The sequence below is a fragment of the Ursus arctos genome, unplaced genomic scaffold, assembly GCF_023065955.2.
Source record: "Ursus arctos isolate Adak ecotype North America unplaced genomic scaffold, UrsArc2.0 scaffold_4, whole genome shotgun sequence".
NCBI classification, from domain to species: Eukaryota; Metazoa; Chordata; class Mammalia; order Carnivora; family Ursidae; genus Ursus; species Ursus arctos.
The window spans coordinates 89,590,458-89,614,262 of record NW_026623056.1 but is presented as its reverse complement, the minus strand read 5'-3'; the positions used below and the strand labels follow the sequence as shown (position 1 = coordinate 89,614,262).

Sequence of the window (23,805 nt, the reverse complement as noted above, 5' to 3'; positions counted from 1 at the left end):
GCAGCTGGAATGTAGCAGGAAGGGACCAAATCTGAATTTAGAAGGGTTTCAGCACATGCCTCTCAACAAAAGTCAAGTGGAACCAAAGGGGCAGGTGGTCTATGGGGATTCTCCGTACTTTCCCCTCAGATTTTCTGCGAACCTTTAACTGCTCTTAAAAAGAACAAAAAACAAAAAAACAAAACAAAAAAAAAAACCACCCCTTAATGTAAATAAAATAAGCAAATGCACAGAGGGCTTAAATAATGGAATATGTAAGTTAATCACAATATCAAAGACTAAGGAGAAACTCCATTTCAAACTAAAAACTCAAGTCAAATGCATTACACAATCTGTGTTCCTTGGCTACACTGTGTTATTTGAGTCCTGCTTAGAATTCTTAAGGAGATCTTCACTTCCTTCATGTTAAATCCAAATTCCGTGGCCTGTCCCAGGAGGTGCTTTGTGGCCTGCCCCAGGCCTCAGTTTTACCCCTTCTTGACATTTACCCTGCAGTCCAATTATAGGGAAACCCCGTTAGTGGCTCACCGCAGCCACACAATGACACCTCTCTGCCTCCGAATGCCCTGCTCTCTCTGCCTTAAACACCTTCCTTTGGATAAAAGGTCTAGTATTTTATTCTCGTACGACAAATATCTATATTTATGTAGCAGCTACTAGGAGCCAATAATTGAAGTACACATCATTAAGACATCATCTTTGACCTCAAGGAGTTTACAGTCTGGAGGGGAGAGGCGGCAAGATGGAGTGAGCACAGATAAAATGCCTCCAATGCAGAGTAGGAACTGGGAGGTGTGGCGGGCGTTCCCGTTAATTCACAGCCGTTCGGTGAGCACTGTCAGCTATGAAGGACGCAGCGCCGCCTTTGGAAATGTTCAACCCATCACCTGATTTATGAGCAGATATATCGGCACAATCAAAATGTGATGACTCACTACACATTTATAAAAGCAGCAAAAAATAAAAGTTATAATACCACATGCTGACCAAGATGTGGAGAAACTGGATCTCTCATACATTACCGGTGGAGGTGCAAAATGGTGCAGCCGCTCTGGAAAATAGTTGGCAGTTTCTTATAAAACTGAATGTGTACTTACCACGTGATCCAGCAATCACATTCTTGGGCATTTACCCCAGAGGCCTGAAAACTTACATTCACAAAAGTCCCTGTTCGTGAACATTCATAGACGCTTTCTTCATGATAGCCAAATACTGGGAAAAACCCAAATGTCCCTTAACACAAATCTCTGGTCCAGCCATACGCTGGAGCGCCCTCAGCAACAGCGCGGAAGGAACCGTGGCTCCACGCCGCAGCCCGGATGAGCCTAAAGGGTAGTAAGCTGAGTGAAAAGAGCTGGTCTCGAAGGTTCTGTGTATATAGCATTCTCAAAGGACAAAACTGCAGAGATAGAGAAAAAATCAGTGGTTATTAGGGGACAGGGAAAGAGATCGGGGTGTGGCCAGGTGCAAATACAAAAAGGTAGCAACAGGGACTTCTTTTGTGGTGAGGGAAACATTCTGTATCATGACCATGGTGGTGGGTGCCTGGATCTATGATTAGATAAAGTTACATAGAGCTACACACACACACACACACACACACACACACACACACACACATTTAACAATGGTGAAAACCGAATAAGATACATACTTCAGTTAATAGAGATGTTCCAGTGCCAGTTTCCTGGTTTTGATATTGTGCCACAGTTACGTAAAATCTCAATCTTGGTAGAAGCCGGGTGAAGGGCACTTAGGACCCAACGCTATTTTTGCAAATCCCTGTGAGTCTGTTTTTCAAATTAAATAGCTTTTACTAAGTAACAGCCCCCAAACCATAATGCCAAATAGAGACAGCAGGCCGCTACGTAGGATATACGTGACCGAGACATGACGATGTTGTGGGAGTTCAGAGAGACAGACCATCTTGGAGAGGTGAGGTCCGGGCAGGTTTTATGGGGGGATGGGATGTGAGTTAACAGGGGAGGATGGATGGCAAGCAGATTGGAGAGGCGGAGGTGACTTCGGGAAAGGTGGAAAAGGTGCAGCGGGGCCGACCAGCTGTGCTGAAAAGGGGAAAGGATGTTCCCATATGGGGTCGGGGAGGGAGGAGCACGCAGTGGGTTCGAGTGCAAAAGCAGAGTGTTTGGTTAAAGGAGTTAACTGGTGGATGGAAACACAGGCTGCAGGAGGATTCCAAGTGTCTTAGACTTAGTGCTGTGGAAACAGCAGATAGTGAGAAGCTACTGTCATATTAGAAGTGACTTTCGTGGAAGCCGAACCCCACAGAAGTTTGGAACGGATCGGTGTAGGGCAGGCAAAGGGATTAGAACACTGGCCCTAGCCCAGCACGGACTTCCAGATTAAGGCCTAGACTGAGGTGGCCTCTGGAAGACCAGCAAGGACACACGTGATGTGAAAGATGCCGTGAACATTCGCTAAACAGAACTAGGTCACTGATGAGCACAGGGACTGGAAGTCAGTCCAAGGTTGAGCCCGGGATGCAGGAATAGAGAGAGGGAGGGAATTGAGGGGACAGTTGCCACGTGCAGGTGGTGCCGTGCCATCCGTTTGCAGATTCCTGGCTGACTTCCAGCGATGTGAGTTGGCAGCCGGAGACAGGTGGGTCGCTGCTTCAGAATAACGCGTTGCCACAGCCCATGCAGATGAGATCTGCAAGGCTAAGCCCGGACGGGAGAGCGGGCGATGGAGGAGAGAGGGTCAGAAGCCCCTTCGAGAGCAGATGTCCCGCTACAGGGTCTAGAAAATAAAAAACCCTTCTTCCCTTCACCCTTCTTCTTCTTTTTCTTCTGTCATTTTGTTCAAAGCCTGACATCATTCTAGACAGGTCCAGACTTGGCTGCATACCCTGCATAACCCGCTCGCTCGCCCCCACTGCTTCCTTAACAAGCTCCTGCCACAGGCTGTTGTCAGGTGCATTTCATCAGCCATAGCAACCGGCCCTGAGCGCCCCTGACGTGAGAGATGAGGGGGAAATCGCTCTTTGTCCAAGTGGCTACAGGCAGCCTCGCTAAACCCACAGAACCCCATCTCCACAATTAATCCTGATTGCAAGTTCTCAGAATTGTGTCCCCTCATTTAACTGCCAGCTCCCTTGCACTTAGAGCTTCCAGAAGCAAATCACAGTAGCTCAGACCTTATCTTGGGGGCTGTTTATTTTGAGGGCTTTTTCCTTGGAGGTGGAGGGATGCATCCCCTCACCGGCACACATTTCTTACGTCTCCCTAGAGGATCAGATCAGCCTGTTTGATGTTGCTGTTTGGTTTTTAATAAGAGGGTGAGAAGAGGAGGGAGGAGGGGAACGGATGGGGAAGTTTCCAAACGGGAGGCTGCAGCTGCTCCCCGTATCTGGGCTGAGCGACCCAAGAAAATTTCATTTGGTGCTAAATTGGACCTTCCTATAGAGAATGGACATGTAAGGATAACTTTCTGCATGTTCTCACCATGCTGAAAATGTTCCTTCACTCGTAAGTTGGACAGGAAACGTTGCCACTTTTTCCCAGCTGGATGAGAACCCCTGACCATTTAGGAACATGAGGGCTTGCAGCAATTTGAGCTCCTTGAAAAAAAGGCACAAAGCACTAGCCCTGTGGGAGAGTCTGTATGTCCAGCCAGAGACCTCTTGAGATTTTCTGCCATTTGTTTGACAATGGAAGGTGGCCTGATTCAGCCCAGCAGTGCACCTCTGGAAGGCTCTTCAGCCAGGGCTTAAAGGCATCTTGATGCACCTTTTTTTCAGGTCATCAGTGTGCTGCTCACATTTGAATCTGGGATATTTTAATGGGACCTTAAACTCAAGCCATTAAGCTCATATTATGTCAAAAACAAAAAAATATATTTTTTCTGCTTGTAAAAGTAAATACGTTTATTGAAAAAGATTCAGACAAATCAAAGAAATAAATGAATAATGAAATAATACAGAAATAAATGTAGCAAATACACCTATCATTCCTCCTGCTAATATATTTACTATCTTTTAGGACATTTAAATATTTAGTCCTATGTATAGATGCATAGATTTGTTCGTATACAAAGAGGGGAGAGGAGAGAGTGAGAGAGAGGTTCTTAAATAAATTTTTTCAAGATTTTATTTATTTATGTGAGAGAGAGAGAGAGTATGCAAGCAGGGTGAGTGACAGGGGGAGAGGGAGAGAGAATCTCAAGCAGATTCCCCTCTAAGTACGGAGCCCCACACGGCACTCAGTCTCACGACCCTGAGATCATGACCTGAGCCAAAATCAAGAGTCGGATGCCTAACCTACTGAGCCACTCAGGTGCCCCTAAATACATTTTTAAGAACAAAAAATAATTATGCCTTATAGGCTTTTTTATTCAATAAATAAGGTATTATTATGGACTGAATTGTGCCCCCCCAAAAAAAATTATCTGCATTTTGTTTTTTGTATTCAGATTTTTAATTTATTTAAGAGAGAGAGCATGAGCAGGGGGAAGGGACAGAGGAAGAGGGAGAAGCAGGCTCCCCTCTGAGCAGGGAACCCGATGCAGGGCTCGATCCCAGGAGCCTGGGATCATGACCTGAGCTGAAGGCAGATGCTTCACCGACTGAGCCCCCCAGGTGCCCATAATTCATATTTTAAGTCCCAACCCTCCAATGTGACTGCATTTGGGGTAAGGCCTTTAAAAATTTCACTAAGGTTAAATGATGTCATAAGGGTGGGGCCCTAATCCAATAGGGCTAGTGTCATTTTAAGAAGAGGGGGAGGCCCCAGGGTTGTGGCAGGTGGATCAATGGGCATGTGAAGACATAGTGAAAAAGTGGCCATCAGCAGGCCAAGGAGGGACCAAGACCAGGCACCTTGGTCTTGGACTAACAGCCTCTAGAGCTGTGAGAAAGTTCAGCCTGCGATGTAAGTCACCCAGTCTGTGGTAGACTGTTACGGCCACCCAAACAAACTAATACAGGTATCTTTTCACTGTTTTAATGGCTGGATCATATGCCATTCTACGGCTCTGTAATCAGTTATTTAAACAATCATGAGTATTTACGTTGTGCCTGAAGGTTTTTATTACAAGCAAAGTTGCAAGAAGCATCCCTACACATACACATGTATCAAATCATTTTTCAGGGTAAAATATGAGAAGTGGAATTACAGGGTCAAAAGATGTGTTCGTGCAAAACTGTGTCACACGCGGCCAAACTGGCTTCCCAAAGTCCGGGCTAGCTGACATTTCTGTTTGCAGGATTTAAGTACCAGCACCCCCACCTCCTAATCAACCCGCCGCTTAAAGTCTTTAACCTGCTCTGCATTTGTCAGCAAAAATGATCGTTTAATTTCATAACAAAAGACGTCGAGTGTCTTGATAGTTGCTTTTTTAATGTTTTTAATTTAAATTCAATTAATTGACATATAATGTATTATTAGTTTCAGAGGTGGAGCTCAGTGATTCATCAGCCTTAAATAATACCCAGTGCTGATTACGTCGCGTGCCCTCCTTCATGCCCATCACCCTGTTATCCCATCCCCTCTGTATCCTTTTGCACTTTTTTCCAATGATTTGTTTCTCTTGATATTTATCGCATGATGATCCTTTCTCTGGTATATGTTAGTATCTCTTCACATTTGCCATTTTTCTTTTCATTTTGCTTTGCCTCGTGGTTTGCTTATTTATCAGTAGAAAGAATTATTAAATTGTTATGTCATGGGATCTACTCAGCTTTGCTGCACAATTTCTGGCTTGGATATCATGGACACAAATTTTTTTCTTCTCAAAATGTTCACCTAAATATCTTTTGAGTAAATAGCAAGGGGAAAGCAGGGTTAAAGATGTTTGCTACCCCATTATGTGGAATTAAAAACAGCAGTGTTTATACTTTTTGATGGAACACATCCAATTAGCCATGTCAGAGTGGGTAGGACATATTCAGTGCTAGTCACCCATTCCTCTGGGCCAGTGGGTCTCAATGTGTGGTCAGTGGGAATTTGTGGGACATGCAGACTCTGGGGTCTCTCCCTAGACCTGCAGGATCACACACTCAGTGAGGCCAGGTCACCTGGGCTACGTGCCCACCATCGGCTCAGAGGCAGACTCCCGTCTGAACCCCACTGCTCTGGCTGCTGCAGACAGATTTGCTCCTGGGAATTCATTTGCACCCCCCGCAGCAGCTTCCAGTGGTTTAAACCTTACCTTCTGCCCTGTCATTAGGGACACGTCCACTCGGATGACGGCATTTTCCTCACAGCTCATTTGCTATTGACACATGCACACAGAAACACACACATGTTTGGAAGCCCTCATTACATACACGCACGGACACTACTTGTTCTTAGAACTGAGCGGATCTCAGAAAGGCACAGGTTCAGTGTTGAGCCAGCACTCCCAGTCCCTCCTCTTTGGGCATCCAGAGCTCTCTGGGAAGGAAGCAGGTGCCTCTGCCAGCGCCAAGAACCATCTGCAAGCATGATGCTTCCATGTTAAATAGAAAAGGTCAAATGAGGTAAAATCCCAGCGCCTGTCGCATAAATACTGTCCACGCGCAGGATGGAGAGGATACTGCTACAATCTCATGCAGGATGGAGAGGATACTGCTACAATCTCATGCAGGATGGAGAGGATACTGCTACAATCTCATGCAGGATGGAGAGGATACTGCTACAATCTCATGCAGGATGGAGAGGATACTGCTACAATCTTTCTTCATGCGAAGCTATTAAATGTTCTTTAATATGCCTGAATATCTTGCGACAGGCTTAAATATTTCCTATACCTCTTTTCTATATGAATTAGGGGAAATACACAAGATAAATATTCATCTGTACAGACAACAAATTGGGGAAATCTTAAAGGAGAGAGTTAATAGGATTTTTTTTTTCTTTAAAGGGGATTTTTAATACCTTGATGATTTTTCGCGGCTTCGTAGCGCAGGTCGTGTGCTGCAGAGACCAGGTCTCCGTGCTCAAGCGCACACTCACTTGCACGAACGAGCCGTGAATGAAAACCACTAATGTCCCAGCATGCACCACTGGCAGCACTCCTTTTGCCCGAGCTGAGTCTTCCTGGCAGTTTCTGATTCATTTAGAGCCGTCAATACCTCAATTAGTGCCTGCTCGCCTGCCCTGGGAGGGACGGTTACACATCTCACTTCACAAGCCTCTGCCATCTCCAAGCCCCCAGAGAGGCGCTCGGTCATAAAATATCTCCTGATTAACAGTGCTGTTTGCCAAGAATCCCATGCTCCTTTCTGTTTCTTCGTTTGTAAGATTTATCAGCTGCCATAAACAGGAGACACCGAGCGCTGCCGCCTGCCAGCCGTTCCACTGAAAATATCCCCCAAGCATGCCCTGTGAGGGTTCGCGGATTTTACGCCTGGATCGGACTCACAAATGCACGGCACAAAGCGAGGAAGAGCCCGGACTGGAGCTGGATGGGTGTGCGTGCGTGCCAGTGCCTGTGTGTGTGCGTGTGCCTGTGCACGCACGTATCCTGGCACTTACTCGTGAGCTGGGACGTGACCTCCACCCTTCAGCAGCATTAACCCTACGGTTCAGTACGTGGAGAGAACTTGGCTCGCCTTGAGTTAAGAAAGGAAAGGCAGCTGGTTCAGGCTCCCACAAAGCCGTGTTTAACTGGGCTGCCGCTCCTTCAGCAAAGGTGGTTTTCTGTCTGCAGAGTAGTTGGTGCTATTTTGTATCTCCGTAAGCTCTTTTCCAAACAGATGTGGCCTTAGCAAACCTAAAAAATAGGGCGAGAGACCATCCGAGCGCTTTACTTTTTTTTTTCTTTTTGAAAGAGCTCTTAAAAAAGAAACATATAATGGCATATTCATTTTCTAATAAACCTTGTTAAAAATGCCTGTCATTTTGGCTTTCATATAAAATTTGGGAGAAAATTTAGGAGAATTCAAACGCTCCAGTGGCTCGGGAATTGCCCTGTGTGCCTCCAACACACTCACCACACACAGGTGCGCTCACACCCACATGTGCAGGCATATATGCTCGCTGTGCACACGTAGAGGACTGTATATACATCCCCCAGTCACTTGCAGGCACACCCAAGTACACACGCACACACACACCTACACAAATATAGACCCTTCTAGAGACCTATGACCATAATCCTTTTGAGAATAACACTCAAAACCTTCTCCTTGGAAAGTAAGCAAGCCATCACCCCATTCTCTTCATATCAAGGGACCAGAATTGAGCACATAGAAAACATTCTCTTTTACCTTTTTTTTTTTTTTTACCTATGCTGTCAATTTTCTAGGTGATGTGATGGATACAGCCATTATATTATTTACCAAATCCATTCATATTTCATTGAGAACCTACAAACGTGAAATTTACTTTCAAGCATGTTTTATGTCTTGCTCAAACTTACGAAAACCACACGACACGGTTAGATCTTTAAAATCTCTATAATCCCATCACCCTCATGCTGACTTTTTTTTTCTTTCCTTCTGGTCCTTGCCTATATACGAATATATGAAAAGCTCTTCAGCCTTGGTGGAATGTAAATCTAGTCAGAAAAACAAGTTGTGGATGCAAATATTAGCTGGAGAAAAAAACAACTAACATTATAAGCCCTCACAGTCTACAAAGGACTTCCTGTGTATTTGATCTTTGCAGCTGCTCTGTACGGAGGAGGCATCGCCATGGTGCCCACCAAGGAATCAGGCTCATTGAAGTTTATAGTTCACAAACTGGCAGAGCCAGAACTCAGTCAGCTCTTCTTTTTTTTTTTTCTTTTAAGATTTTATTTATTTATTTGACAGAGATAGAGACAGCCAGCAAGAGAGGGAACACAAGCAGGGGAGTGGGAGAGGAAGAAGCAGGCTCATAGCGGAGGAGCCTGATGTGGGGCTTGATCCCAGAATGCCGGGATCATGCCCTGAGCCGAAGGCAGATGCCCAACCGCTGTGCCACCCAGGAGCCCCTCAGTCAGCTCTTCTGATTCCAAATTCTGTGCTGTTTCTGCACGACAGTCTCACAGGATCTTACAGTAGGGCTCCAGGTGACTGGGGGTGGGGAGCCATGCCCAGGACAGCTCTAAAACCATGGTTCTCACGCTCTGGCATGCACCAGAATCTCATGGACAGTTGTTGAGGATGCCAGCCCCAGGTTTGTTTTTCTGGCAAGTTCCCAGGTGCTGCTCCCGTGGCTGGTTCAGGAGCCACTCTTGAAGAACCACTGTTGTCGACAAATTGATCACAAAGCTTGATGGCGAGATTATAAATTTGCACAACTCTTTTTGAGAGAAGCTTGGTATTGTCTCATTAGTCTAAATGCACATACCTTAGCTCTCTGTATATGTTCCCTAAAGAAATTCATGCATAAGTTTCCAGGGTTCATGTACAGAAATGTTCATAGTCATGTGAAATTTGTAACTTCTGAAATAAACCATGGAACATTCATGCAAGGAAATATTATAGGGCAGTGAAAACACCTGCAGGCTCTGTATATATGTTGTAGATATCATGTAAACTAACACAGAATAAAAGAAGGGAGACACCAAACAGTACAGATGGTATGATCCTATGGGATAGCCAACTCGAGAACAGGCAAGGTTAACTCAGTTGTTCATGGATGCAGAACCAGGTGGGAATAGTCGAGGCTGCCTAAGTTGTAATTCCGGCTCTACTGCTTGCGACCTGTGTGACCTTGAATGAGTCATTCAGCCTGTCTCTGCCTCAATTTCTGCACACCTAAAATCAGGGTAAAAATAGCGCCTACCGGGGGTGCCTGGGTGGCTTAGTCGTTAAGCGTCTGCTTTTGGCTCAGGGCGTGATCCCGGCGTTCCGGGATCGAGTCCCACATCGGGCTCCTCTGCTGGGAGCCTGCTTCTTCCTCTCCCACTCCCCCTGCCTGTGTTCCCTCTCTCTCTGGCTGTCTCTCTCTGTTAAATGAATAAATAAAATCTTAAAAAAAAATAGCACCTACCTCCTAGGGTTGCTGTAAAAGTGAAAAGCAGATAAAATTCTCAACATAGGGCTTAATACATGTTAGCTATAATTATCATCATCTGTATTGCACCAGGTGTTTTTCAAAGGGCATTTTATGTCCTTGATACTAGCACAAACAAATGAAAAAGACATGCGGGGGGGAAATGATAACCCAATAAACCAAATGTTATAACCAAATCCAGATAACCAAATTAACAAAAACATGTATGCATTTATGCAAGCAAATGGAAACATACACCAGGAGCCAAAGAAAGAGGGTTCTATGGGAATGGATATTGACACAGGGTGAAGACCAGGTGGTCAAAATGGCTTCAAGGAAAAGGCAGCACATCAGAAATTAAACATAGGGTGGGGATTGCAGGGTCGAAGGCAGGATTAAGGTCCTGGGCATTGGCCTCACTTGGACAAGAATATTCAGGTGGAAGAAGCCCCCTGGGGTGCCCTAGAGAGGGCGGTGGTGTGATCTCAGCTGAGGAGACACTGCCCTGCAGTCCAGGGAGCCACAAGGCAATATGCATCACAGCCGAAGCAGCAGAATGTGGCTGAGTCCACACCATGAGTGTCAGTGGGGATAATGGCTTATCTTCTCTCTCTGTGCTTCTGTGCAAATGCTCAAAAGTCAGAACATGGCTTTGGACCCAACAGTTCTGGGTATCCATCCCCAAGCCACCGGAAGCTGCTGGTTCTGTTTCCATGGAAACTTCTTGCCTTCCAAGAACTGTTTCCAAATATGTAAGAAGAGGGAAAGCTTGACTGGGGGAGAATCCATTTCCCCGCTCCCACAGGGTTGTTGGCCGACCTGGGATCTTCGCAGGCTATTGGCCAGAAGCTTCCATTCCTCATGATCCTGCCCAGCTACCTGGGTGTCCTAGTGACAGGATGGCGGGCTTCCCTGGAGCAAGTGATATCTCTCTCTCTCTCTCTCTCTCTCTCTCTCTCTCACACACACACACACACACACACACACACACACACACACAGATGCTCCAGTGCCCAAGGTGAAAGCTGCAGTCTATAATCTAATCTGAGTGATTTACCAGAACTTCTGCTGGATGCTATTGGTCATGTGGACCAAGGATTCTGGTAAAACGTGGGAGGAGCTATTCAAGGGTTTGCAAACCAGGATGTGGGGACCACTGGGAATCACCCCGGGGGTTGGCCAGCACCACTGACTTTTTTTTCTAATGAATGTTCTAGACCTCATCCAATTTTTCATGATGACATAATCTATTTTCTTACATTTTTAAATTTATTTTTTATATCACTGTCGGCAGGAAGCAGGAAATCAAAGTCTGTTTACTATTTTCCTCCTTTCTACCTTAATTGCTAGGAAGCCTTGTTAGGCAGAATGTACCCTCTGTGTACATGGCCAGACAGCGAGAAAGAGAAGGAAAAAAACGTCCTGCCTATCTTTCTGTGAATTGGGGGAAAATACTGTTTTTAATATCTTTTGGTTAATAGTCACACTTGTCATGCAAAATAAATCAACTTTCTTCTAATAATGTCACTTGAAACAAGTTCAGAGTGAATATAATATGAATCCTAAATGTTTTCTGTCTTTGCCCTGACACATTTAATCATGTCACGAGGCCCCAGCTGAGATGCCGAGACGTGGAGCTGTTGCCACTCTTGTTAAAGTTTAACCTCAAATACAGCCCACTGTAGCTTGGAAACACAGATTTGATTAATGGTTATAATCAAAGTAACTTCATTATGTAAGCGTCATAACCCAGCCAAGAAGATATTTTAGTATGTGCTAAGAACTTATTAATTCCTGGCTGGAGAAATCATTTTCTTTATGGGGATTAGAGCTGCCCAGTAGGTAGCCTCACTTGCTAAAACTTTTATGAACAATAAGTATTTGGACAGGAGGAATTTTTGATTCTGCAGCAGTGATAATAGGACTTTGTGTTTCTGCGGGGCCTTTCTTCCGACACACTCAGTGGGTTCCACTAACATAATCTCATTAATCCTGATCACAGCCTCAGGATGCTGGAGGTCTCATTGTTCTTACAGATGAAGGAATGGAGATGAAGCTGAGAGGCAGGGACCCCAGACGGAGAAAAAGCCACTCGGCCTTTGAATGCCTGGACAAGAAGGGGCCCAGAATTACAAACCATTTTCTCTAGCAAAGCGCTATAGACATTTTCAAGAATAATGACCATAGATGCATTATTCGCAGTGGCCCAAAGGTGAAAGCCATGCAAGGGTCCCTGGATGGAGGAATGGAGAGAAAAAAGGTGGCATATGCCCACAATAGAATGTTACTCAGACTCTAAAAGAAGGATGTGCTGACACACGCAACACCATGAATGAGCCATGATGACATTATGCTGAGTGAAATAAGCCTGTCCCAGGGGGACACATACTGCAGGATTCCTCTTCTCTGAAGTCCCTAAAGGAGTCAAGTCCATGCAAATGGAAAGTAGAATGGTGGCTGGGAGAGAGGGACTAGGAGTTGGGTTTTAATGGGGACACGCTTTTAGTTTGGGAAGATGAAAAAGTTCTGGAGACGGACGGTGGGGAAGGTTGCACAACAGCGTGAGTGTACTTAATGTCGCGGACCTATATGCTGAAAAGTGGTTAAGATGGTAAATTTGACGTTAGGCGAGCTGGAGAGAATGTGTGTTCACTGGGACTGGGCAATGTGAGTGTGGGCTCCTTAATGGCCCCAGGTGATGCCGGGACAGGAACCACAATTGCAATGAAAGATAATGTTGACAGGCTGTACTGTCTTAGAAAGGAGACCAACCACTTTTCTCGTTAAGATTTGCCCTGTGTGCATGGCCTTCATCATGGCAATAGGGAAAAAGAAGGCCGCTAGTTCCAGACTGTGGTTGGTCATGCCCAAGTCTTGCCCAAGAGACTGCCTCCTCCCAGCTTCTTTGCCCCCTTCAGGTGACTAGGGAACAGCAGCAACTGCCTAGGAGACTGAGTATTTATCAGCTTCCAGGGCCAGCGTCCTGGGTACGTGACTAGTGTGATGGCATGGGCCCCAGAGCTCTCAAGAGTCCTGTGCTTGGAGTTTAATGTTCTTCAGCTGCCATCTTGAAATTCTTAGTAATTTGGTCTTTAAGTTTGTTTGTAAGTGAGGTCCAACGGAACAGTGGAGCTTGATCTGGGTACTTGGGGCCTCAGCCCCGGTATCATCAACCTCCCACTGCCACCTGTCTCCCCGCTGTCCCACTCCCAGAGCCCCAGGCTGTGCTTTCCTGCAGTCACCCACTCACCAATCCCTGAGGTCCTCTTCGCCTGCGAACCTCAGGGTATGGTGGATGATCAAGGTCAGGCTCCTCACAGCATCTCCGCACCCTCCCTGCCTGGAGGTAGCAACACCAGGAGTTTTCAGGAGGTGACTCAGAATACTGTTGGGGTCACCCTTCTAAGACCTGGGTTCGGCGGTCACTCTGGTGGAAGGGGGACCTGGCAGGTGGTCAGGAGCACGTACATGCATGCCAAGTCCCAGACCTGTCCTAATGCCTGGGAAGGCTGGCACTTGGCCAGCCCCAAGTTCAAGGGAACACAAGACTATATATTGGCTGATTGAATTTAAATTTAAAAAAAGAAAAGATTAAATAGAGGCTGGTGATGGGTATTAAGGAGGGCACGTATTGCATGGTGCACTGGGTGTTATACGCAACTAATGAGTCACAGTACTTTACATCAAAAACTAGGGATGTACTGTATGGTGACTAACATAACATAATAAAAAATATTATTATTTAAAAAAAAGAAATATAAACGATTAAGACAGGTGGGGGGAGAGAGAGAGCACAGACGAATGAAAAAAGCTTTATATTTTAGAACTTTAATGGCACCTTTTTCCTGCTTTTTGAACAAATGATCCCACGTTTTTGTTTTGCTCTGGATCCAGAAATCATGTAGCCAGTCCTGCCAAGCAGTCTCAAATATGCACTCGGCTTAAAGGAGAGATGTTATTCTGCAGCTGAGGAGCTGGAGCCATCAAAGACATCATGGGGGGGTCTCCCCTGAATGGACCCAGCCCCAGGCCCAGGGGCGTCCGAGGATGCTCTGGCTGCCCTATGCCCCGTGTTCCGAGGTGGGCCAGCCTCATGTCTGCCACTAGGGTTGGGTGAAGAGGCTTTGCACTTGGATTCAGGAGATCTAGGGTCTCCTTCCTTCTAGATTTTTCCATCGACTTCCTAGGTGCATTGCTCTAGTCTTATTACTTCCCTTTCCGATCCTCTTTTAGTATGGGTAAATGGAATTAAGAATTTCAGGGAGGGCAGGGCAGGGAAAACTGTTCATGTTAGGGATTAAAGAAGATAACTTTGCTATAGTACTTTTATGGTGAAATTGATGTTTTAAAAATCTTACAAGATGTGGACATTGCTGCTATAGACATTGGAGTGCATGTATGTTAATTGAATGTAAATGAAATTTTTTTTTTATAGAAAGATGCTTTCTAAGAGAAAAGAATCCTACAAGATGAAATAGATCTTTGGATTACGAGTAGGAAAGGGGCTCAAAGGGCATGGGTTCCAGCGTAGCCAGTCTTAAACCCTCTAGTTCTCTGGGTCCTTGCTTATAAACAAAGGGAAAGAGGGGAAGATGCCAGATATTAAATGAATCCTAGCACTCGCTTGTGCTCTATTCTTTATTTTTCCCCACTTCAAGATAGGTATTCAGTGCCTGGTTCTCTTGGGTCACCTGCATTGGTATCTGTTAATATAAATTTAAATCCAATGAATGTGCTAAAAATGTTATTTCTACATCTCTTACACATATTTATAGCAAAACTTAAAATCTACCTGAAGTGGAACTTATCAATAGGTCTTGCATCATTTCTATGGTGAGAACTTGTATCCCATCAGGTTGTTATATGGGTTAAATATATGTGGGGCATATGAGAAAGTTTCCAGCACAGAGTGAGCACTCAAGCAAGTTAGCTATTGTTGTTGTTGTTGTTATTATTATTATTATTATTACTATTGAACTGTGAGAGGAAGAGAAAGAAAAAGTGGAGAAAATTAAGGGAGGAAGGAGGGAAGGGGAATAAGGGGGCAGAGTGGGAAGGAAAGGGACAGAGAAAGTGGAGGAGCATTAGACCTATCAGTGGCCCGGGAGATCACCCCGTAGAGTTGTTGCAGCCCAGGCTATATGGTAGATCACTTGGAGAGCTTCAAATAAACCCGCTTCTGAGCCCCGCCCCCCAGACACTCTGACTCAGCTGGTCTGGGGTAGGGCCTGGGCACTAGTCTTTTTTAAAAACTACCCAGGTGATTCCAACTTCTGAGATGCAGCCCAGGTTGAGAGTGACTGGTCCCATTCAGCCCCCGTAGGAATGAGGCCAGCGGTCTTGCTCACTCCTAGCATGTCCTGGATGGTGTGAGATTGGACCCAGGCTCCTTGCTTCTAGTCCCCTTCACACCTTGCCCTCTTATATGACATGTGTGAGAGTAGCACCAGACCCCAGGTCATATCTGCAGAGTCCAGAGTAAGGCATGTGCAGTGGGTCTCCAGCCAAGCAGAATTCAGGAAGAGGGCCGCCATCTTAGTGCCTTAATGTCTTAGTGATCTTTGAGATGCTTACTGATTCATGTTTTCACCCAGTCTATTTTAAAATAAAATAATGAAAATTCTGAATTCAGTAAATTTTGATTGGCTGATGAGATAACACTGAAATAAATTTAGATTCAAATCTGTGCATGAAATATTCATTGTGGAATCCAGGCAGTGGGTATATGTCTGTTCAACTTTCCATATGCTTGAAATTTTTCCCAGTCAAATGTTGGGGGTGGGGAGGTATAAAAAAAAGTATTTGAAGGGGCGCCTGGGTGGCTCAGTCAGTGGAGCGTCGAATTCTTGATTTAGGCTCAGGTCATGGTCTCGGGTTTGTGAGATCAAGCCCCGTGGGCTCCATGCTCACCACCGAGTCTGCTTAAGAGTCTCTCTCCCTCTGCCCCTCCCCCTACCACTTGCACACTCTCTCTCTTAAGAAAAAATACTTGAAAAATTGGGTTTAAAATATGTGTTCCTGTCTGAGAATATCTGCCTCCCTGGTCCTCCCAACCATAAACCCTTTGTCCCTGCCTCTGTTTTCCACCTTGGCCTTTGGGGCAGCCTTGTTGCCTCATGCCTGGACCACACACTCTTCTTCTGCCTCTGTTTGGACAGAATGAAGGACTGAGGGAACCACCCCACCCCCAAGAGGCAGGGCTTGCCTCCTCAAACCTGGGAAGTTCTAGGCACCTGGGAAGTTGGCCCCTCTCTATTGGGGTCGTTACTGACGATGGTAATGGTTGGAGAATAGGACTCATTTAAGTCGGATCCTGGTTGACCCCTCTTCCAAGGCTTTGACACCCACTTCTCTATTCTGGTTTTCTCTTTCTTCTCCATAAAATGAAGGAATTGAACCAGATGATCGTGATGGGCAGGTTGTTTAGTTAAAGATTATCCAGGCTGGGGTGCCTGGGTGGCGCAGTTGTTAAGCATCTGCCTTCGGCTCAGGGCGTGATCCCGGCGTTCTGGGATCGAGCCCCACATCAGGCTCCTCCGCTGGAAGCCTGCTTCTTCCTCTCCCACTCCCCCTGCTTGTGTTCCCTCTCTCGGTGGCTGTCTCTGTCAAATAAATAAATAAAATCTTAAAAAAAAAAAAAGATTATGCAGGCTGCTTGGTATTTTGTTTTCTTTTTCAGCACTAGTTTCAGCAGAGCTGGGGAGAAAAGAAATAAAAAGGTATTAGATTCTGTTTTGTGCCATTCAAAGAGAGTAACACTTACAACTAATCTTGAATATCAGCAGTTTATTAATATAAATGTCCACCCTCCTGTATCCGAGTTGAGAAAGCAACATATACATCGATTCTTCACTGAATCACCTGTCAAAACGCACAGCGATGTGCTGTTCACATCCGCGGGGTTTACCGTTATGACTAAGATTAGCTGTGGCTCTCAGGTGAACTCCCCACCTCCTCGGTGTCCCTGTATTGTGGGAACACGCCCTACTCCTTAGAGCATCAATGTGGTGACAGACTCCGCTGTGCAGTCTTCTGGTCAGTGTTAAACAGCAACAGCTGGTGGAGGTGGAGGGAGGGGAGAGAGCCCTGAGTTCTAGTGTTTGCCAATGTCAATGGTGTAAATCCTCCCACCGTTGCCAATTTCAAGCTAAATAGGTCACGTCCCACGAGTGTGAGTCAAGTTGCAGTGTGCACGGCTTTCCGTGGCCGGTGGCAGCGGCTCCCTTCCACCCCTGCATCTTTCTGCTGCAAGAAAGTAGGTCAGATGGTACTCCCTTGTGCCGTGAGAACGCAGATTTCCTGAATGTTGAGATGCTGTTAGATGATACCATGGCTTATGAAGGAAACGTATAAACCAATGTATCGCGGTGTAAAATGGCACCTTACTTAATGGGTAATTTTGCAGGAGACGCACACAGCACACAGTCTCTGAACAAAGCTCTCTTGGTCTAGAGTTCCTTTGCCCCCACAGCCTCTGCGTGGTACCAACCCCTGTTAAATTACCCCATCCATTTGTTATGTTTCAGAAATCCTTGCCAAAAGCACTGCTCCACTGACATGTTGTCATCTCTCAGCACCCGTGACCGTGACAGGTGGAAAGGTCATACCTTTAGACATTAGCATTGTAAGAGGCCATGATAATGATCCATTTTTAGAAAGTCTTTTTGACCATTTCTTTACCCGGCTGCAAATACTTGGGTGGGATAGGAGAATGTGGGCTGGGTCAGGCCGTGTCTGACCAAATATGGAGCTTATTCACCAGACCTAAAATACCTGTTTTGGATGGGACACTCTTCCAAAGGAGACATGTGAGTAGAAAGAGAAGTATCTTTTGCAGAGTAAGATGGGCAAGCCACGAACAAGCCAGAGGTGGACGATTTCGTCAAGGCATGGCTCCCATGTGGAATGCAGTTAAGCTTTTCCTTATTACGACAAGGAAAGAACAGAAAACAGGTCCTCAAAGCAATGCTGCATTTTTCTTAGGGAGCAATAACATGTTCTTCCAGTGGATTGTTTTAAAGAAATAGGAAATTACCTTCTGGGCTAACAGCAACCTTCATGGTGCATTTGCTCCCCTGCGTCGCAGCTCGTAGGTAGGACAGAAAGCCATTATTTCAGAACTGGTTCACTCTCCTAAGAAGAAGAAGAAATGATAAAATATCCTGCACTTGCCGTGTCCTCATGGGAAATCTCTCTGTTTTCATTCTCTGCCATTTTACAAACTTCTTCCTCCTGCCTGGCAGCAAACCCTTCCCACTGTAGCGCTTACACGCCCCCGACACCGTGAGGCGCTAGCATGGACTGGTTTCTAGAACCCAGCTCTGCAGCTGGAGCCCCTCCACCCTGTGCTCTGCTCAGGGGGCTGCAGGAATTATATGTGAGTTTCACAGTTCCTGACTCAGGTTCCCCAGCTCTGAGAGGAAGAAGGAGAAGTAAGTATCTCTTCTTTTTGGACCCACGACAGATTTGTTCACAGTTTTGCAAGGTCACGTTGGGTGGCTGTGGGATCTTTAATTAGCATGATTTAGCACTTGGCTCTTGTGAGAAAAAAATCTTGGTTAATGGATTTGAGCCCAAACGGAAAGTGTCTTTAGTAAAGAAGCTTTAGGAGGGAGATGTGCCCCAAATCCTGAGCAGACCACAGACCCCAAACGAAAGTCCACATCCATTCCTCATCTGAAGACCTCCCCCCCTTCAGGGCATGAAGAAATAAGTCCCTGCCATCGGAGACACGGAGATGCCATCAGCATATGCTTGTGTGGCACTGACTCTGTGCTGTAGGCTGGCTCTGTTCACCCTCTCAACAATCATTATCTCCCTGTGACAAAGAACAGCACTGAGGCCCAGAGCAGATAAGTGACGAGGGCCACGCAGTGACCAACCAGCACATCTAAGATTCACACTGCGGCTGTACAACACCAGGTTGTGCGGGCTGACGACAACCTAGCCTATAACAATGATTCTGCAACAGGGGATCGCTTTGGAAACTACGCGTGCTGCCCATTACATCTTTCTCTGCAAAGCAATCCAATAGAAATCGTTTTGTTTGCTCGTTTGTTTCAAAATAAAACATCTGCCATACTCCCCCAAAGAGCCAAGACCTATGATTAAGGTCAGCTCAAAACAATACTTAGTCTCCTATTATAGAAAAACCCCCAAATAATAATAATAAATAAACATAATGGTTTATACTTTTTTCTCATACGAATGTTTTCTGGAGGGAGGCAGGCGGGCTTGGGCACGATCGCTCATGGCGTCATCCAGGGCCCAAGCTCCCATCTTCAGAGTCATCTCATGGCCCGAAATGACAGCTGGCACTCTAGGTGTTAGATCCGATGTCAGGCTGGAACAGGAGGAAACAGAGAAAGCCCAAAGGGATTCCACCCAGCAGAGCTTGCCTCCCAGAAGACCTAAATGCATCATGGCCTTGAGCTGGCAATATCCAACTGTAAGAAAAACTTGGAAACACATTCTTTTATTCAGGTGTATTTTTAATAATGTGTCTTGTTAAAAGCTGGGGAAAGAGGGAAAAATGGGCTTCCAGGGGCAACTGGAAATTTCTGTTCAGTCAGCAGTCCATACCTACTGTCAGAGTTTCAGAGGGCCCCATAAATAATAGCCCTGAGTTCAGAATCGAGCAAGAGATAGACACAGGAGTAGGGTGGTTTGATCTCAGCTTTCTGGATTTTGCAGATGCTACAGTCTAGAACTAGGGAGACTGAACCACCCAGGCTCTGCCAGAGCTGCAGACATACACACATCTTGCTTGGACACATCCTCTTTCATCACGGGAAGTTTGTATATCAGAACACGTGTCCTCTGCCAACAGGTAACTAGAAGGGACTGGTCACACTTCTCAGTTCCTCCCCAACTCTCAAATCAGGTTAGTCACTGCCTCTCCATTCAGGAGGGGGGTCAGGAGTGTTGCTTTCATCGATGGTCCCCCCACATGGAAGCATAAGGATTGGGGGCATTTTCCCCAACAACCACCTGCCCATTTTAGCTGCTGCGGCCTCGTTTTTTAAATGATGTTCCTGTTCTTTTATTTCTGGTCTGCAAATTCTTCTGCATACATCTAACACTATGCTAGGAAACATATAACCACCAGATCTCCAAAAACATGCACAAATAAAAATAAAATATATCATACTCAGCATCGTCAATTCCACAGAGCCAATTCCTTATCATAAAATACTTTAGTTGCCTTTCTATGAACCCTCGTGTCTGTAGTCACCATATGGCTGCTATGCTGAACCAGTGTTGTTCCAACATGAAGGTCGTTCAGTGCTTTTGTTTGTAGTAACAGGGATGACGGAAGCAAAACAGGAAGACTGATCAGGGAATGTCATTCATTTATCAATGATGTGAGTGAATTGTTTGCTGAATCAGATGAACCAGACTTCTTTGCTGAATCTGGTGTACTGGAAGAATAATTTCTCAATATTTGGAGCTATGTAAAATGTAATAGCTTCAGACATATCATCGTTGTTATTAACTTTTTCTCCATCCCTTTCTTAAATCCAGACAATCAACAAAACAGTAAACCAAGCCTGATTCATCGCATCTACAAACGTGGGGCATGCGCTGCCTCATTCACTCCCAAGTCCCACAGCGTCCCTGTCAGTCGGTTCTACACAAATCCACTGGTGTCTTCCTGAGTTTCCAGACAAGCCCATCCGGGGCCCCAAATCCCTGCAGCCCTGAGCATTTCTGGTAGGGTCTCCACCTCGCATTGGGTTTAAAATGCAGAAGCCACCAGTTAGCAGTACTCATGTCCCCACCGGTACACCTTGGCTCACTCCCCAGACACCCCCATTTTTCAACATCGTTAGAGTGAGGTCCAGGATCGTCATCACAGACCCAGTGGAGGCAAAGCAGCAGAGCGACTCCTTGCTTTAAACCTAAATAAATCCACACATCGACATACATCCACGTGAAAACATAAATATTTTGTTACCTAGGTGCCTTCTTTAGCGACGAGTTGACAAATATGGGTTGGACGTAACAGAGACTGCCCTGATCTTGGATACTTGAATTATTTTTCTTATTTTCAGCCACATTTTTTTGCCCTTAATTTTATCCAATGAATCTTACAATAGGCAACCAATTCCTGTCTATAAAGATCAAGAAGCATCTTGGGAGATTCTTGAATAATTTGGCTCCTTCAGACATACTTTTTAAGAAGAAAAACTCCACTGCATTTCAGATTTCTAAGTAATTTTATAGCATACACAAATATGGAGTTTACAATTATAATGGAAAATAATTTTTCACCAGTAGCGAAGACCCCAACTTACCACGTTGAGCACACCCGAAACGTCCTACATAGCCAGTCCCCGACCACTGAGGACATTGTGCCAAGAGCCCACGCATTGCTAGCACCACCCGAAGAAAAATGTTGAAGCCATTTGGAAAGACAGTGTGGCAGTTTCTCAAGAAGTTAAACGGAATTGCATGTGACACAGCGGTTCCTGCTAGGGATCTACTTGGGAAAAGTGAAAACATAGGTCCTCACAAGAACCTGCACCCAGTGTTGAGAGCGGCATTATCCGTAACATCCCCAAAGTGGAAACAATGCCAATGGGCAACAGTGGACGGATGAGTGAACAGAATGTGCAGATCCCATGCAATGCCATATTATTCAGCAACAAAGAGGAACAAAGAGCTGATACACACTACAGTATGGATGAACCTGGAAAATACGCTCAGTGAGAAAAAGCCATAAAGTTAGACAACGAAAAAATACCTACTGCGGGATCCCATTTATGGGAAATGTCTAGAAAAGGCAAATCTAGAAGGACGAGTGTCGATTAGTGATTGCCTGGGCCTGGGGTGGGAAAGGACTATCAATGGGTGTGGGGGAATCCTTTCAGGGTAATGGAAATGTTCTAAAACCTGCTGTGGTGATAACTCTATACACTTGTGTCGGGTTGTAATTGTGTGTATTGGGTAATGTAAATATACTTGTGTTGTCCCCCCCCAAAATGCATGCCCACCTGAGCCCACCTGAGAACACGACTTCATGTGGAAATAAGTTATTTGCAGATATAATTAGTTAAGATAAGGTCATAATGCATGAGGGTGAGTCCTAAACCCAGTGACTGCTGTCCTTATAAGAAATCCACATGAAGATACGGCAAACCCCTCAAGGAAGAACATGATAGGAAATGAGGGCAGAGATGGGAATGAGGTGGCCACAAACCAAGGAGCTGCAGGGCCACCAAAAGCCAGAAGAGGCAGGGAAAGAGTCTTCCCTAGAACTTGGGAGAGGGCGTAGCCCTGTAGCACCTTGATCTCGGACTGGCTGCCAGACCTGTGAGAGAGCAGATTTCTGCTGTTGAAGCCACGCAGCTCATGGTGGTTGGTTACAGCAGTCCTAGGAAAAAATACAAGAGTAAACCCCATTCAGGGGGGTTTAAAGCAGGTGATTTTTATGGTATGTAAATTAGACCTCAATAAAGCTGTTGAGAAAGATTAAATTTTTTCTCGAACCAGCTGGAGGAAGTGAGGGATCAGGGACGGAAGCGGGGCTCACGAACCAGGCTGGCTGCCATGCAGGTGTGCTGGAAGAGGGACCTCACCACTGCTGTGGATAAAACGCGGGGCTCCCAGTGCTGCTTCTCCCAGTCAGTCTGTCCACTCCGTGCTCTTCCTCTCTGCCACGCACCTGCTGACTGAGTGCGGTATCTCCTGTGGGCGTCCAGGCTACAGAGCTGGGAGATTTTTTTACTCGTCGTATGTCTCAAACCACTTGGGTATGCTGCGGGGGAAGACGGGACTCAGTACGTGTCAGTCTGAAAAGAAGGCACGGTGTTTGGTCACCTGCCCAGGAGCAGCGGAGGGCTTCTGAGGTGGCCAGTACAGTCCACAAGTGTGAGCTTGACCTTAGAAATGAAGAAGGGCCTTTCTCCCCGTGATGGTGGAAATGAGGCCAAAAACAGGAAAAATATAGATTTATTTTGGTGGTTGTTCAAATCCTCTTGGTCCTTTTTTGAGAGTGTATTTTTCCCTTCTTGTGTTTTTAAACAATCTTTAAACATCTCGTGTATAATTGTTTTATAGTCTGTGTCTGATCATTCTAGCATCTGCGGTGCTTGGGCTGATTCTCGGGGACGGTGGGTCGTGTTCTCGTGTGTTTTGTACTTCTGGTTTGTTAGCTCATGTTCAACAGAGGTTCATCTGGGAGAACGCCGATGGGCCTGGATGGAGTGTGCCTCCCTCTGGAGCGTGCTTGTGTTTCTTGTGCTACGATCTTCAGGCCTATGGCCAAAGTAGCATCACCAGCATCTGGACCCTTTAGCATGAATCCAGCTCCAAACCGATGCAGAGTCAGACCGGCTATGGAGTCTCAGGGGAGGCTTGGTTTCTTCATTCATAACACTAGCCAAGGCAGTTTGCTTCCCCTTTGCCTGTGTGGGTCTTGTTGGCGTTGTTGTAGGTATTTTCTCTGAAGGTGAAGCCCTTTGAGGAGCCTGGTTTGAGGGGCCCACTTTCAACCCCCTGCCTCTCAGGTTGTCAGGGCCTCAGCAACCTAATACCTGTGGTCTTTCAACAGTCACTTCTGTTTCTGGCGCCTGGGATTTCTCTCACTTTCTTATAAGCTCAGTGTGCATTTAGAAAGACACTCGTTCTGTGCTGCCCTGCATTTCTAGGTGGTGTGTGAAACGGGAGCAGGGCCTTAAGTCACCCAGCATAGTGATGGAGGTCCTTAGATGAATTTCGTGGTGGGAGAGGGGGAACTTGAGAAGTTCACAAGCAAAGCTTTCTGTTTGCTTGGTGAAATGGGATTGAGATTCCCTGCCATGTGATGGGTCTGAGGTCTCCAGGTGACCGTGACAGGTTGTAACAACTGTGGGAGATGGGCATAGCTAGACGTCACCCC

The 23,805-nt window shown here is 45.9% G+C and overlaps 1 protein-coding gene across 1 annotated transcript in view; it reads left to right on the top strand.

The window, feature by feature from the left end:
• The window catches only part of DSCAM (DS cell adhesion molecule), a 597,611-nt gene that overhangs the window by 437,022 nt on the left and 136,784 nt on the right, over positions 1–23,805 (top strand).